The sequence below is a fragment of the Chiloscyllium plagiosum genome, unplaced genomic scaffold (genome assembly GCF_037043375.1).
Source record: "Chiloscyllium plagiosum isolate Xiang-an unplaced genomic scaffold, Cpla_swu_hap1 HiC_scaffold_2, whole genome shotgun sequence".
NCBI classification, from domain to species: domain Eukaryota; kingdom Metazoa; phylum Chordata; class Chondrichthyes; order Orectolobiformes; family Hemiscylliidae; genus Chiloscyllium; species Chiloscyllium plagiosum.
In genome coordinates, this window is record NW_028270140.1 from 82154287 (window position 1) to 82170624 (window position 16338).

Sequence of the window (16338 nt, forward strand, 5' to 3'; positions counted from 1 at the left end):
GGAAACATGTTATTGAATCATTGCTATCACTTTGATGTTTAAAAACAAGGCAAACAGATTTAATAGCACACACCAGCCAAACACATCTACACCATCAGCTACTTCCTGCAGGCAGACACCATATACTTATCCTAACAATGCAAAAGAGACTCGCAAACTACCACCAGATCAAAGTTAATGTAGTTGTTGATGCTCTCAGAAGACAAAGCATTCAATATATCCTTCAGCAAATATATCAGGTTGCCTTTAGGGTAACAGTAAAGGGCTCAGTGGTTAGCACTGCTGCCTCAGAGCACCAGGGATCTGGTTCAATTGCAGCCTTGGGCGACTGGCTATGTAAACTTTACACATTCTCTCAGTGTCTGCATGGGTTTCCTCCCAGTGCTCTGGTTTTCTCCCACTGTCCAAAGATGTGCAGGTTAGGCGGATTAGCCATGCCAAATTGCTCATTTTGTCCAGTGATGTGGAGGTGAGGTAAATCAACCATGGGGATTGCAGGTATGGGATGCTCTTCAGAGGGTTAGTGCTGACTTATTGGACTGGATGGACTGTTTCCACACTGTAAGGGATTCTATGGTGATGACCTGACCAACGTAAGCAATGTTCTTGCTGAAGCAGCCAAGAATATTGTCCATGCACATACAAACAAAAACTGTTATCATAATTTCAGACATTTTACAAATGTTTGCAGTCAAGTAAATTAGAAATGAATGCTCAAATTTGGATTTGAATTAATTTTTCTTGGACTGATTAGAGACCAATATATACAGTGATTAAAATATTTCACCAATCCCCAGATTGCAGCCTGAGTAAACTCTAACATTTTCAAGAGCCTTTCAGTTTTGTTGTGAACTTCATGTCTTTAATTAAAAAAAAGTGAACTTTTGAAATGATTCTCAGAAAGTATTCAACAGAGTTGCAGCATGTTCCTGAACCGGAGATTAGCAGATATCTAAAAAGATCATGTAAGCCCCTAAACATGGTGATGAAGTTACTTCACCAGCACTAAGGAAGCAAGGGCAATTTCAGAAGCAATTGTGTTCCTTACAGAATTTGCTGTAGCTTATTTATTGATCAAGTTTTATTGTTGTACGCACTAATGTTTCCAAATATTTGATTAGACTCCCAGACTCATCAGTTTCAGTAGCAATATTTTGGTTGTGATTTAAATGCAGCTTGAACAATTAACCTTCACAGTTTAATAATACTGGTATACAAAGCACACACAAAAGAAACTAACATTTTGTCATTCTTAACAATAATATTTTTGTTAGAATACTAATAATTTCAACGGAGTGGCTATTTTACAAACTGAGCACATGGGTTTAATTCAAACAAGCACTTTCTGATAAAAATGACACAAGATACACATTTTCCTACTCCACTTAACAGAAAATCTGTGTTGCCTTTCCCAGTTTTCTCCTTTTAACATGTTTCCATCGAGAAAGGAAAATCCTCCCAGCTGAAAACTGGGACTTGTGTATCAAGTGCATTAGTCCCAAGGTCATACCCAATACTGAATTAGATATGAAACGTAAATTTTCTATCTGATGATTTGCTCAACAATTTATTTAGGGAGCGAGGGTGCAACTCAACAACTCAGCAGTTTTCAGCAGTTTGATCACTTGTCATTTTCAAATATGGAGAGATTTCCACAGTGCATAGTTCTCAGGTGTCATTGAGGTAATCATGAACCTGAAGTATAATTGGTGAGGAAGCTAATATCTTTTGTTGAGACAAAATTCTTTCCAGCTTGGCACGTAAATCAGCAATTAAAATTTGGCAAGTACTCCGAATAGCCTCCACACCTAAAATGACATATACAGAACAGACGCAAGGGACAGGGTAAAACAGGGATTGCGCTACTATAAGCCATTCACTGTAGATTCTCTTTACACCTTTATTTGATCTTCAATTGCATGTACAAGTGTGGCTCTATACTCACTTCCTTAGTGCCAGTGTCAAGTTACCTGCCAAAAACAACATCTCACAAAATCACCACCCACAAACACAGCTACAAGTGCATATGTTCAAGTGCAACAGCCACTGACATTTTTGCCACTACTACCTCCCTCAATGCAACGGCAACCTGAAAAGAAATTGCTGGGAATCTACACAACATCAGATTTATGTTGCTTTATTGCAGATGGGGGAATATTTTCAGATACTTTTATTTTTCATAAGTTAATCTGCCCAGTAATTTCACCAAGGACTTTAAAAATCACCTTAAAAATAAACAAAGCACAGTCATGAAAGGCAAGTGTAGCATCCAAGATTTTAGTTGCTCATCAAGTACAGGCTCAAGTAATAAGAACCCCATTTTAGGGGAGCAACAAGTTATTGCTTTATTGAGGTTTATGCTATGAACCACTACCGAATTAAGACTGTAAACCAAACACAGAAGAATTAAGCGTCTCTCATCTTCAATGGGCCTATTTACAGAGGAAATCCCCTGGTGGCTCAAAAAAATAAATGCACCGTCATGTGTGATACTGAGCCAATTTGAGAATGTTCCAACTTGCTTCAGTGCACCTAAGGTAGGCGAAGGAAAACTAATTAAGGGTTGGAAAGTACACGTCAACACAGGTTCAACTGCCATATTCCTTTCAGTAACACTGACTATCCAAACTCTCCAATAAAGAACAACCACCTAGGTCAGGTATCAGAGAACCATCAGTATCTGTAAGAAATGCTTCCTTACAGGTTCAACTTTTTCAGAAGAGTAAGATAGGAAATTGAATGGAAATAGATACTTGAAAGGCCTGGAAAATCTCCATTAACTGCAGCAAATAAATATGTTTAAGTCAGCAGACAAAAGTTGAAAGTTGAAGATTTAAGTTTTCCTCCCAAAACTTAGAAGTATGCATAGGTTCATGTTACCCATCATAAAACTGCTATATTAAAATTATAACTTTTAACATAAAATGTACGTTCACTCCTTTTGATGTTAATAGCATCAACTCTAGTCTTGTATGAAATATATCAGAAAATGCTGGTAACAAAATCAGTGTCAAGCCAAAATAATTAGAAACATGGCTAAGAACCTACAATATTTACAAGTAGCAAAGATGAGCAAGTTAATTGACTGGTAGCCAGTTTTGTTCTGTGTTTATTGGCTAAACCAAAATATGGCATGGTGTGCCACAGTATGAAGGGCAAAGTCATATTTCTGCCTGTAGTATCTTGGATTAGATATTTCCTTTTGAAGAGGCAACATAAAGTGACAATCTTTTGCCAACAGACTTATTTTCCTCTGTAGGCTCCTTTGGAGCAAAATAATAACTGTTTCAACCAACATAAGTTCAATACCTGACCACCTTCTACTTTATAAATAGTACATAACAGAAGAGAAAATTGTAAAGGATACATCAATATTCCTCTCTCAAACAACAAATTCTAAGAACAAACAATTCAGGCATTTGTTACTGGACAAAAGTTTCCAAACGCAGTAAACACCCATGAAACTTCATTTAAACAAGGAATAAGTCTTAGGAGTTAATAAAGAAATTAAAACACAAGTACAATTTTAAATTAGACTGTATTCATATATTTTTACAACTTTAATCATAGTATGCAGCTTACTATCATTCACAAATTACACACTACTTGTTAATTAAGGATCATTTCTGAACTGTAATTTATTTGACTCCAATTTATCAGAACCATTGCCCAATATACCAAAAAAGTAAATACATATTGATGGCTGCCTTTATAACTAGTCAAATCGGATTCCTGATTAATGGCTCCTGCCCGAAACGTCAATTTTCCTTCTCCTCGGATGCTATCTGACCTGCTGTGCTTTTCCAGCGACACACTCTCAACTCTGATCTCCAGCTTCTGCACACCTCACTGTCTCTTAGTTCCTTCCAATTTGTAAAATTATCCTTACTGAAACAGAAGCATGGATTTTTTGTTTGCAACTTACTTCACCAAACCATGAACTCCCCCTAAAATTGTGATTTAATATTGTAAAGAAAGCAGGATGAGTAACCACAGAGTAGGATTAAAATTATTTGTTGCATATTATGGATGACCACCAAAAACTCAAGTCTGCAGAATCCTGAATTCCAGAGCATGTTATAGAAAACTACTGACTTACAAAGGATCACTGCAAGGAATTAACTCTTTTTCATATAAGGAATACGAACTCTTAAACAATATCACAATCTCATAACTAATTGTGTTATTCTCTACTTAATATACATTGTGAAAAGAATAGACTGTGGTCAGTCACCAGATAGGTTTTGTATCTAATGTGAGAGGAAGGCCCAAGTCACCAGCAACTCACTTGTTGAGCAGAATAGATTACATTTCTTTTACATGTTCTTTGCTTATGTATCGCAGGGAGGTTTGCTTTGGTTCGCCATTGCCAACTCCAGCAAACTTAAATCAGACCATGCAACAGATGAGTCCTTCTGGAAAACACTGGTGAGTCCTTCCAGGCCTTAATGCTACCTCTAACATCCTGTCAATTCCACCATCAGATACAAGCTGCACTGTTAAGACTCTGCCGCTGACCGCAACCTTGCTGTTTTCTCTCTTTCCGAAGCTGCATTTACAAACATTGCGAAATTACAAGTTCAAGCCATTCTGTTTGGAAACTGCGAGTTTTACCGTCATCACAGAGAAACACAGACCATCAGGAAGCTGACATTGTTCAGTGGAACAAAGTGCTCCACATTGCTGGTAGCTTTGCCCTCACCTCGTCTGCAACCATGAAGCGGAAAGCAGAGCAGTGGCATCCTCCTGCAGCCAGATCAGGATCACTCTGGCAGGGTGAGTGCTCACGACACGAACCACTCAGAAACACAACACTCCAGTCATTCTCAACCTAATGACATGTAGTCAATAATCTTCAACAACTAACATGTTACTGGTGTAAGTAAACAAAGGAACAATAATCTATCATATTCCAGGAGGGGGGGGGGGGTGAGAATCTATCCTTCCCAGTTAACGTGCGGCCTTACAGAATGTTAAAAGTTAGAACAGCACGAACTAACCGACAACTCCTTTCTCTCACCCACCGTGACACCGATTCGGGTGCCAGCGGAAGATCAATTTGATTACCCCCCACAATCTCCCGGAAAAAAAAATGCAAGAGGCTGGGATTCAGATCGGAGGGACACAGAGACAGCAGAAACTGCAAAGAGAAGGGGAAAAAACTGCCCAGCCAGCCAAGACTCCAGCACAGACAGGATTCGGAGACATACATTCCGAAAAACACAACGGCAGGTTTAATGCGCACAGTCAGGTTTAACACAATCTTAAAATTAAAACATACACACACACCCAAGTTCCCACACAAAATAAACACAAATGCACACAGACCTGTCCTGGATGATTATATGTATATATATATATATATTTGCAGTTGTTTGAATTTAAAGTGCGTCGGTTTAAAGCTCTCGGTGCCGGGACAAAAGGGGAAGGAGGTTTACATCCAGTGGCGGACACAGCAGCAGCAGCAGCAGCAGCTAATATGCTGCTGTGAGCAGAGGCCCCGCAGCCCCCGGCTCAGCCCCTCTCCGCTCGAGCCTTCGCTTTTTGTTCCAAAATGTTCCGAGTCACCGAGCGCGAGCGGAAATCCCCGGGAAAACCCCTGAGTGACAGCGCTTCGGGCCAATCAGCGCCCAGCACGCGCCGGCCTGCAGCCACCACGAAGCACCAGGTCCGACGGAGGGCTGCACCGCAGCGAAGGCAACATGAACCGTGCTTCCCCCCCATTCACATTCACACAAATAAAAAAGGCAAGGGCAGATGCATGGCAAAGGCCGACTACCTCCATGAATTCTTGGCATGTTAGACACACACAACAAAGGACGAATCAACGGCACACCGATTGAGCATTCTCGTTTACGTCGGCTTCCTCGTTCATCCACCGATGAGAAGAAGCCAAAAACTATGATCCCGGAAAAAGCTGCAAGTTTACATCCCCATTACTGCTACACGCTAATAAACTTTGCACTTTTCACGTTGGAAGTTCGTTTCCCTGATTCCATCAAGTCATTCATTACTGCACAAACGCAAATCAGATACAGTAGGCGCTTGCAAAGAAATTGACAAGGTTTCCTTTTCCACGATATGAAATATTTCCCACAATTTAAGTTGGCCGCAAACGCAGGACATTTACGATTTGTGCAAGGTATTGTACTTACACAAAAGTACATGTTGGTCAAGTTAACACTGAACAGAACTGAAGCTTATTATGGTAAATCGATAATGTATTAATAGAAATGAAGAAACTATTCAGTGCATCATGGAATTTCGCCCGCTAAGATACCGTAGAAGGCAGTTTGCTGTAATTGTACTTCAAAACATTACTTCAAAACATTACGCTAAAGAAATTTGCGCCAACAAATTTGCGTCATTTTTTTCTTAGCCAACCAGTCAATCCAATGTATCCGTCCGGTTTATTCCCCACTCTCTCTAATATTACTAATCAACCCTCCATTAATTTCTCATTAAGTTCTGACATAACCATCGGAAATCTGTGCTCTCTGGCTACTGGCCCACTAATATGCGGAACCAATTCACTCCATCACAGCCTTCACTATCTTGAAAACCTTTTCGGTCACTAACCCCAATCCGGTTTCTAATGCTAATGGGACCACACATCCACACTTACCTGGCACTAAATTAGCAGTCTCACTTAAAATAACCCACCAAGAAAAATGAAAGAAAGATTATACTGATATTGAAGGTTCGGTTTCCCTAGCTTGAAGTTGCAGCCTATTGTGGTTACAGAGCAGGAGTAATTTTTTACTGCATCAACTTTTGGAACTGGGAATATATGAGGCCAACAATGGGTGCAACATATTCACCTGCTTGATTAAAACAAAATTCATACGTAAAACTGGCTGGAAAATTTGATTCTGCTTGATAAAACTTGGAAACCTAAGTGATATTTTGAAACCTGATTCGTTATAAAACTCATTATTGCCATTTAATTTTGGAGTTTATTAGTAGGGGTATTGAATTTCAGAGCCACGAGGTCATGCTCCAGTCTACAAGACTCTGGTAAGGCCACATCTACAGTTTTACAAACAGTTCTGGGATCACCACATTATAGGAAGACTGTGGAAGCTTTGGAAAATGTTCAGAGGAGATTTACTCGGACGTTGCCTGGTACGGAAGGAAGGTCTTATGAGGAAAGGCTGAGGAAACTGAGGATGTTTTCGTTGGAGATAAGAAGGATGAGAGGTGACTTAATGGAGATGTATAATATAATCAGAGGATTAGATAGGATGGACGGTGAGAGCCTTTTTCCTCAGATGGTGAAGGTTAACATGAGGAGACATAGCTTTAAATTGAGGTGTGATAGATTTAGGACAGATATCAGGAGTTGTAGGGGCATGGAACGGCCTGCCTGCAACAGTAGTAGACTCGTCGACGTTCAAGGTATTTAAATGGTCATTAGACATACATCTGGATAATAATGGATCATAACGGAATGGTATAGGTTAGATGGCTTTTCACAGGTCGACACAACATCGAGGGCCGAAGGGTCTGTACTGCACTGTAACGTTCTATGTTCATTAGAAATGATAGAACAGACAGATAGCCATTCAACTGATGGGAGCAAAAAGGAGTTATGGTTGTTGTAGAGAACAGCAGAGTTAGAGGTATAGATATTTCTATGCAGCTGAAAATTGTGAGATCTAAAATCTTGTTGCCTGCCTAGTGTCAAGGCTGGAGAGGAACTTGGAATGGGACACAGTAGATCCAGTTACCATCATCCTTTTAAATACTGACCACATAGTTAGGACCAAGAAAGAGGTCTGTCAAATGTCTAAATTAGGTCTAAATCTAAAACACAGAACCACAAAGGTAATAATTTCTGGATTACTATCTGAGCCTATCTGGCTTTGATCCAGTGATAAGGGATGGCTTAGCTCTGTTGGTTATATGCTATTCCCACTATTTGGCATGCAAGAAACCCAGTGTTACAGTTTCACCAAGGTGATCCCTCATTTTTAGGTATACTTGCTCTTGCACTCCAATTCCTTTCATTGAACCAAGGCTGATCCTCTGGTTTGTAGTTAAGTATCAAATATGCTCGACCAAGAGGGCACAGACCCTGATGCTGATGATCTGCAGCACTCCACATACGTTCAGGTTTGTTTGATCTGTTTGAAGTCTATCCCATTAAGCACAATAGTAATATAATACCACACAATATAATCCCCAGGATCCTCAGTATTAAGACAAGAATTTGTCTCCACAATGACAGAGGTGGTCACAGTTCCAAATACTGTCATGAATATGTGCATCGGTGACAGGTAGCATAGACGATGAAGCTGAGGTAAAGTAATTATTTTCCTCTGGTGACTTCCTGATCAATTGTAGTGCCAAACAAAAATAAATGACAGTCATTTCAGAGACGGGGTTGTAAAATGTGTGCGGTGGGACCTGAATATTCAGACATGTGATATTTTGGAAAGGTAGGAAGAAAGGAAATTGTGTAGCTCTGTGATTCAGAGTGAAATGCGATCTCAGTTCAGGGAGAGGGTATCAAATTATGAAATCAGTTTGTATGGAGATCGGAAATATCAAAGAAATGAAGGGAATGCTTTGGGAAAACTGTAGAGCAAAGTATAAGACATAATGGGGGACGATTGCTAGAAAAAAGCTACTGTGATGATCGAAGTTAAAAATCACACAACGCCAGGTTATCTTCGAACAGGTTTAATCGGAAGCACTAGCTTTCGAAGCTCTCTGAAAGCTAGTGCTTCCAATTAAACCTGTTGGACTATAATCTGGTGTTATGTGATTTTTAACTTTGTACACCCCAGTCCAACACCGGCATCTTCAGGTCATGACTGTGATGATCATGTGACATTCGACGAATCAAATTCGTAAAGGTTTGGAGGATACGTAGATAAGAGTATATTCAGAGCAATTTCCGAGAATAACACATTTTGGAACCAATCAGGGGGCAGGTTACTTTACAGCTGATAAAGTGTAGTGATGCAAGACTCAGTAATGATCTGATAGTGAGAGACCCTCTGGTGTAAAATATCAAGACATGGTAGAGGTTCACATTCAGTTTCAGAGCGAAATCAATGCCCCACTGCTCGCTTTCCTCAGTCCCCAACTATCTTCAAGACGCTATTCCACAGGTTCCAATGGTCCATCTCCCTGTCTCGAACTCCCCAACGCCACCCCAGCTCAGTGGGCGAACGGCCTCACTCCTGACATTGCTCTGGCAGTAGCAGCTCTCTGTAGGGTCGAACCTGAGCAACAACCGAGTCGAGCAAAATGCTTCGTTTCAAAATAACGCAGATTAACCTGGTGCTAACTCCGGACGCGAGGCTAACAGTTAGTCATTGTCTCTGTGAAGAGTCTGTATTGTGGGCTCACTGCCCAGAAAAGCTAAATCACACATCTCCCGGAATACTGGAGACAGCGTTTGGGAGACAAACTGATTCCGCGAAACTCCTCACTTCGGGAAGGGTAAAGGACCCGGGTCAGAAGAGATAAAGGTTCTGCTACTGGACACAAAGCAAAAGAGGACGGTTTCCAAAGAGCTGAGCGAATAAACAGTCTGAAAGGCCAGAGATAGTGGGGGAGTGTTCAGATTTGCAAACCGAGGAAAAATTAAGGAATTAGATAAATCGGGCAATGAAGATCAAAATTTCAGCGTAGGTAGGTAGAGAGCCAAAGCAATTTCGCAAGCACAGGCGATAGAATGAATAAATTTAAAATGAAGTAAGCTTCATAGAATCCCCGCAGTGTGAAAGCAGGCCATTCAGACCATTGAGTCTGTGCTGACCCTCCAAAGAGCTTCCGACCACCTTCCCACTAAACCCATATTTACCATGGCCAATCCACACATTTTTTTAATACTGGGGAGGAGACCCACACAAACCACTGGGAGAATATGTAAACTCCACAAAGTCACCCCGCTGGTATGGATCCCAGGTCCCTGGCACTGTGTGACAATAGTACTAACCACTGAAATACCACACCTATAAGGGAGAGTATAGGGTGAGTTGCTATTTGTGAAAGATAATATTCGTGAGACTACCAAGGAAAATGTTAGGTTATTCAAGTCAGGAGGTAACAGAGAGTTATGGATAAACATTACAGCAGAGAATGATGAATGAAGCATCAATGCAGGCTGTGTTGTAAAGTGGAAATAGGTCAAGATGAAGTGGCTAGGATCTCTGCTTTAAGGTTTAACAAGAGTTGTTAAACATGACACTGAGATTACTCACCATTAGGTTCAGTGAGAACTGTCAGGGAGAGTTGAGTCCCAAGTAATGGGTTTCTTTTGGAAGCTGAACTAGATTACTTCAGTCTTGCTGATATGAGTTCCTGCTCGTCCAGTTTGATTGTGATTAAGCATTTGGACAGCACATCGATGACCAAGACCTGGTGAAAAGGTCAGTGTGCATTCTACTCCCACACCATCACCAAGAAGGTCCTGCCTTCTCATCCTCACCACTTGTCTGAGGTGTGCTTAAACGCACCACCAATTATCTCCCTCTAATATGAGAGAGTGGGACTATGGTGACTTTTGAAGGGCTGGACAACTGTTTTACAAATAGAGTGATGCCAGCATCATGGGTTCAATTCCTGCACTGGCTAAGGTTAGCATGAAGGATGCTCCTTCTCAACCTCTCCCCTCGGCTGAGGCATGGTGACCTTCAGGTTCTAAAGAGAGAGCTGCCCTATAGTCTGGTACAACTATGATGACTTTTACATACTGCAATTCAATTTTTTTCTTAAAAGTCAGATTTACATTCCTAAACAGAGCTCCTCCATTGAATTTAACTGCCCTAATTTAATTTTCTTGCTCTATTCCACAAATTATAATATTCTCAAATTTCCAGTACTCATTCAAAACCTCCCTGTGGTGCAACATTCATTATGAGTGAAAAAATGTTTTATAACTTTCTCCATTGTACAAGTAACCATCCGGAATCTATTTTTTGGTTACAGATTTCTGAACCAGTGAAAAGAACACCACCCAAGTCAAAACCTTTTATAATGTGAAAGTGAAAATATTTGAAAAGATGAATTGTCATTTTCTATATTTCAACAAAAAAAAAGACTAGTTCCTTGTTTCTATACCCTCCAGATTATCACACTTCTGAAACCTCATTGCACTCTTTCCAGGATATTATATTCAAAACTTCACCTGTCGCATTTACAAATGTGTACAAATTTAGTATAACTTCCTTGCTTAGGATAATCAATGCCCCTCTGGATAAAACTTGGGATTTCACTTGTTTCTTTTGGGGCCTGTTCTACTTGAATCCCTGCTTTTAAAGATCCGTGTATCTGTACCCTCTCATCTCCTTATTTTTCCATAATGTTTGAGCAGAAAGGGACAAAACAACATTGCATGAACTGATGAATAAGCAACTATTTCAAGCTAGCATACCTGGAAAATCTCAATATCTGTATATGGAAATAAAATATGCAAGAGAGAAACTACAAATGCAAAAACAGGAAGACAGATATCTGAATAGCTATAAATTAAGAGAGGGAAATGTGTAAAGAGATCTGGGTGTCCTTTACATCAGTCACTGAAGGTAAGCAGGTATTATTGATAAAGTTAATGGTAGTTGTCTTTTCCTTAGGACTGGGGATTTCAAGTCTTAGGGGCACATTTTTAAGGTGAGAGGAGAGAGTTGTTTTACAAAGAGGGTGGAGGATTGCAGGTGGAATAAACTTCCTGAGGAGGTGCTGGATGTGGTTGCAACTACAACATTTAAAAGACACTTGGATAGGTACGTGAACAGGAAAGATTTGGAGGTATTTGGGTCAGGAGCAGGCAGGTGGGACTACTTTAGTTTGGGATTATGTTCGGCATGGACTGGTTGGACTGAAGGGTCTGTTTCCATGCTGTGTGGCTCTATGACAATATCACAATATACTGCAGGTGATAAAGAAGGCAATTGGTCTGTTGGCCTTCATAGCAAGACGATTTGAGAACAGGGGTAGGGATGTCTTGCTGCAATTATTCAGGGCCTTGGCAGAACTACATCTGGAATTTTGTGTGTAGTTCTGGTCTCCTTATCTGGAAAAGGATTTTCTTCCTATAGAAGGATGCAGCAAAGGTTCACCAGACTGATTCCTGCAATGTCAGGACAGAAATATAACGAGAGTTTGAATTGGTTAATATATTTGTTGCGGTTCAGAAGAATAAGCAGGGCAGGGAGAGAATTTCAGAGAAATCTATAAAATTCTAACAGGGCTAAAGAGGGCAAATGCAGAGAGGATGTTCCCGATGTCAAGAAAATCCAGATCCAGGGTCACAGCCTAAGGAGACAGGGTAAACCATTTAGGACTGAGATGAGAAATGTCTTCACCCAGATTTCAAGAAGTAATTGTATATAACACTTGCAGGAACAGGCTATTAAAATGGATGATCAGCCATGATCATAACAAATTGTAGAGCAAACTCAAATGGCCAAACAGCCTACTCCTGCTCCTATTTTCAATGTTTCTATGCTGAAAAATGTGAAATTAAAACAGGTATGCTGGAAGTGTTCAGCTGGAAGTATCTGAATAGAGAAGGTAGATTAATATTTGGGTTGATATCTTTTTTACGATTTACATTAATAAGAAGGATAAAGAAATCATCCAGATTGCAAATTTTACATACAATATTTTTGTATTAATTAGATTAGATTCCCTACAGTGTGGAAACAGGCCCTTCAGCCCAACAAGTCCACACCGGCCCTTCAAAGAGTAACCCACCCAGTCCCATTTCCCTCTAACACCATTGACAATTTAGCATGGCCAATTCACCTGACCTGTACATCTTTGGACTGTGGGAGGAAACCAGAGCACCCGGAGGAAACCCACGCAAATGTTTAAATGTGATAAATTGTAACAGTTAAGATTGCATCAATTTCATGAATACAATCACTGGTTCAAGCTCTCCATTCGCTAAAATCAACATTAATTGAAATAGGATATAATTTGTTATTCTTTGTTTTTCTTGGTACTTAGCAGTGAAAATTAAGATTACACTGAAAAATATCAATATATATTTTTCTAAGATGTATAATGTTGATTAATCAAGAACATATAAACTATAAATAGCTCTATCAAAAATGATTAAAATATTGTAGCTGTTGAGAACTTTAAGTTAATGAATGAATGAATGAGGGAAACATGGGTGGTTCTCATTCCAATAGTTAATTCATCATAAAACAAGAAACAATTACCCAAATAAAAATTTGATCAATGTATTCCCAGTGTAAAAACACAGACACAGATACCAACAATTGTTATGGAAAATCAGCTTCAGCAAAATGGAAGCATTATAGTGTGCAACATTGTTTACTAAATTATTTAAGACAGCATAAATTATTTACAAACAATGTAACTCAATTATATTGTTCAACATTAAATTATTGTATGTATGCTTTATGCAGCTCCACTTAATATACTTATATGAGTAAGGGTTGTGAAGTATAATATTGATTTTAATTGCAATAAGCCATCTGGAAATGCAATTAAGTGTTTGTAGAATGTAGCTCATTCTAGCTATTTTAAGTTGAAGGAGTAACAACCTATTTTCTACAAATTAAATTTTTTCTGAAGAATAATAACAACAGAAGGAAAATCAACTATGTAGCCACAAAATGAGTAATATACTATATAGTGAAAGTGTGAAAAAATAATTTGCTGCTTTCTATATGTGAAAATGTAATCAAGATAAACAAATAAATCAAGAAGATGCTATAGTATTTAGCAATTGTACTATATAATTAAATTATTTTATATTGTATAAATAAATGTAATCACAAGTAATTCTAGTGTTAGAAGTGAAACAGGAACAGTATACACTTTCTTTTTGCCATTTTATTCTAATTAACTGTTCTCTGCCTCTGGAACTACATCAAGCAAACATGTAAGAATTTAATACAGGTATATGGTAAAATGCCTGAGTTTTAGTGACTTCTCTATTCTTCCCGCCAAAGTGCATAAACTCACATTCCAGCTGCCAATTTTTGCCCAATTATTTAACCAAGAATCCCGACAGTGTGGAAACAGACCCTTCAGCCCTATAAGTCCACATTGACCCTCCAAATAGTATCCCACTCAAACCCATTCCCCATTACTCTACATTTACCCTTAACCTACACATCCCTGAACACTGTGGACAATTTAGCATGGCCAATTCACTGAACATGCACCTCCTTCGATTGTGGGAGGAAACAGGAGCACCTGGAGGAAACCTATGCAGACATGGGAAGAATGTGCAAACTCCACACTGATAATCGCCCAAGGCTGAAATTAAACCCAGGTCCCTGTCACTGTGAGACTGCAGTGCTAACCACTGAGCCACCGTGCCACCCTGCCCATACTTCTGCATTCTCACCACTAGTCTTTCCTTTTTTGTCATTTGCAAACTTGGCTGTAGTACATTCACTTCACTCATCAAAGTCATTTATGTATTTTATAAATAATTGTGACCCCAGCTCTGATCCCTGTGGTAGTCCAAGAGTCACAAGTTACTATCTTTTAACTTCCCCAATATCCCAACTTTTTGTCCTCTATTACTTGATTAATCCTGTATCTATGCTAATGTACTCCCCCCAACACCATGGGCTCTTCTCTTAGTAAGGAGTCATATGTTTGTTATCTTATTGAACAACTTTGAAAATCCAAATATATTACACCTACGTGTTCTCCTTTATCTATCCTGTTGTTACAACTCAAAGAATTCTAATAAGTGTGTCAAATGTGATATCCCCTTTCTAAAGCCTTGCAGATTCTGTTTGAACATACAGTGTATTTCCAAATGCTCTGTTAATACATTCTTTACAATAGACTCCCACATTTTCCTTATGATAGTTGTTAAGTTAATTGGCCTGTAGTTACCTTTCTCTTGTTTTTTTTGCATAAGGGTGTTACATTGACAGTTTTCCATTCCTCCAGGACTATTACAAAATCTAAGCATTCTTTGAAGATTACTACCAGTGCATCCATTATCTCTGTCACTACTTCCTTTAATATCCTAGGAGGCATTCCATTAAGTCCAGGAGAGTTAGCTGCCTTTAGTCTCATTAGTTTCCCTAGTACTTTTTCTCTGGTGATTGCATTTATTTCCCCTCACCTCTAAATTTGGCCATTGGTTATTTAGTATTTTTGGAATTTTGTTACTGCTTTCTGTCATGAAGACTAATGCAAAATATGTTTTCAGCTCCTCTACTAGTTCCTGCTACTGTGTTATTATTTCCTCAGTCTTGTTCTCTAAGGGGTCTTTGCATACTTTGGCATCTTCCTTTTTATATCTTTGAAGGTGCTCCTTCCATCTGTTTTGATCACTTGTAGTTTGCCCTCAAAATGTATTTTTCCCCTCTTTTACAATCCTCTGGATAACCACAAATATTTGCCACATTTTATATATTTTTTCCTTTCAATTTGAATTTGATATTATCCTCAATATCCTTGGTTAACCATGGTTGATTTATCCCCTTCTTCACTGGGACCATTTTTTTTTGTAAAATCCCCACAATGTGCAAACAGGCCATTCAGCCTAAGCAGTCCACACCAACCTTCCGAACAACATTCCACCCAGATCCATCCCCTACTCTACCCCTGCAACCCTGTATTTCACATGGCCAATGCACCAAACCTACACATCCCTGAACACTATGGGTAATTTAGCATGGCCAATTACACCTAACTTTCATGCCTTTGGATTGTGGGAGGAAACCAGAGCACCCAACAGAAACCCACACTGACACGGGGAGAACATGCGATTCCACACAGGTAGTCGCCTGAGCCTGGAATCAAACCCAGGTCCTTGGCACTGTGAGGTAGCAGTGCTAACCACTGTGCCAGTCCAAATATATCTCTGCTGTGAGTTGTGAATTATTTTCCAAAATGTCTATCATTGTTATTCAACCAGCTTTACTGCCAAACCCCTTCTCCAGTCCACACCAGACAACTCTGTGCTCATTCATTTATAAATACCCATATTTAAGTATTAGATTAGATTAGATTAGATTAGATTAGATTAGATTAGATTAGATTAGATTAGATTAGATTACTTACAGTGTGGAAACAGGCCCTCCGGCCCAACAAGTCCACACCGCCCCGCCGAAGCACAACCCACCCATACCCCTACATTTACCCCTTACCTAACACTACGGGCAATGTCTCTGACCCAAACTTCACACTCTAATACTGAATGCTAAATTCTATCATGTTATAGTCACTGCTTCTAAGGATCTTTTACTCTGAGATTATCTATTAAAACTGCCTCATTAACATTACTGGGTCCAAACTAGCCTGATCCCTGGTTAGATCCATGACATATTATTCTAGTCATGATTTGGAGATGCCAGTGTTGGTCTGGGGTGTACA

General features: G+C 39.5%; 1 protein-coding gene across 10 annotated transcripts in view; it reads right to left on the reverse strand.

The window, feature by feature from the left end:
* Window positions 1-16338, reverse strand: part of LOC122560750 (casein kinase I) — a 239730-nt gene that overhangs the window by 222891 nt on the left and 501 nt on the right. For 2 of the 10 annotated variants that reach the window (XM_087998111.1, XM_087998107.1), the window contains exon 1: window positions 5329-5526. The exons of 1 other annotated variant lie outside the window; for it this stretch is intronic. The gene's annotated coding sequence lies outside the window, so the exon portion shown is untranslated. Of the gene's footprint in view, window positions 1-5328; window positions 5530-5779; window positions 5905-6155; window positions 6255-16338 lie in introns of those variants that run through there. 7 more of the 10 variants (XM_087998103.1, XM_087998100.1, XM_087998105.1 and 4 more) reach the window with 7 other exon arrangements.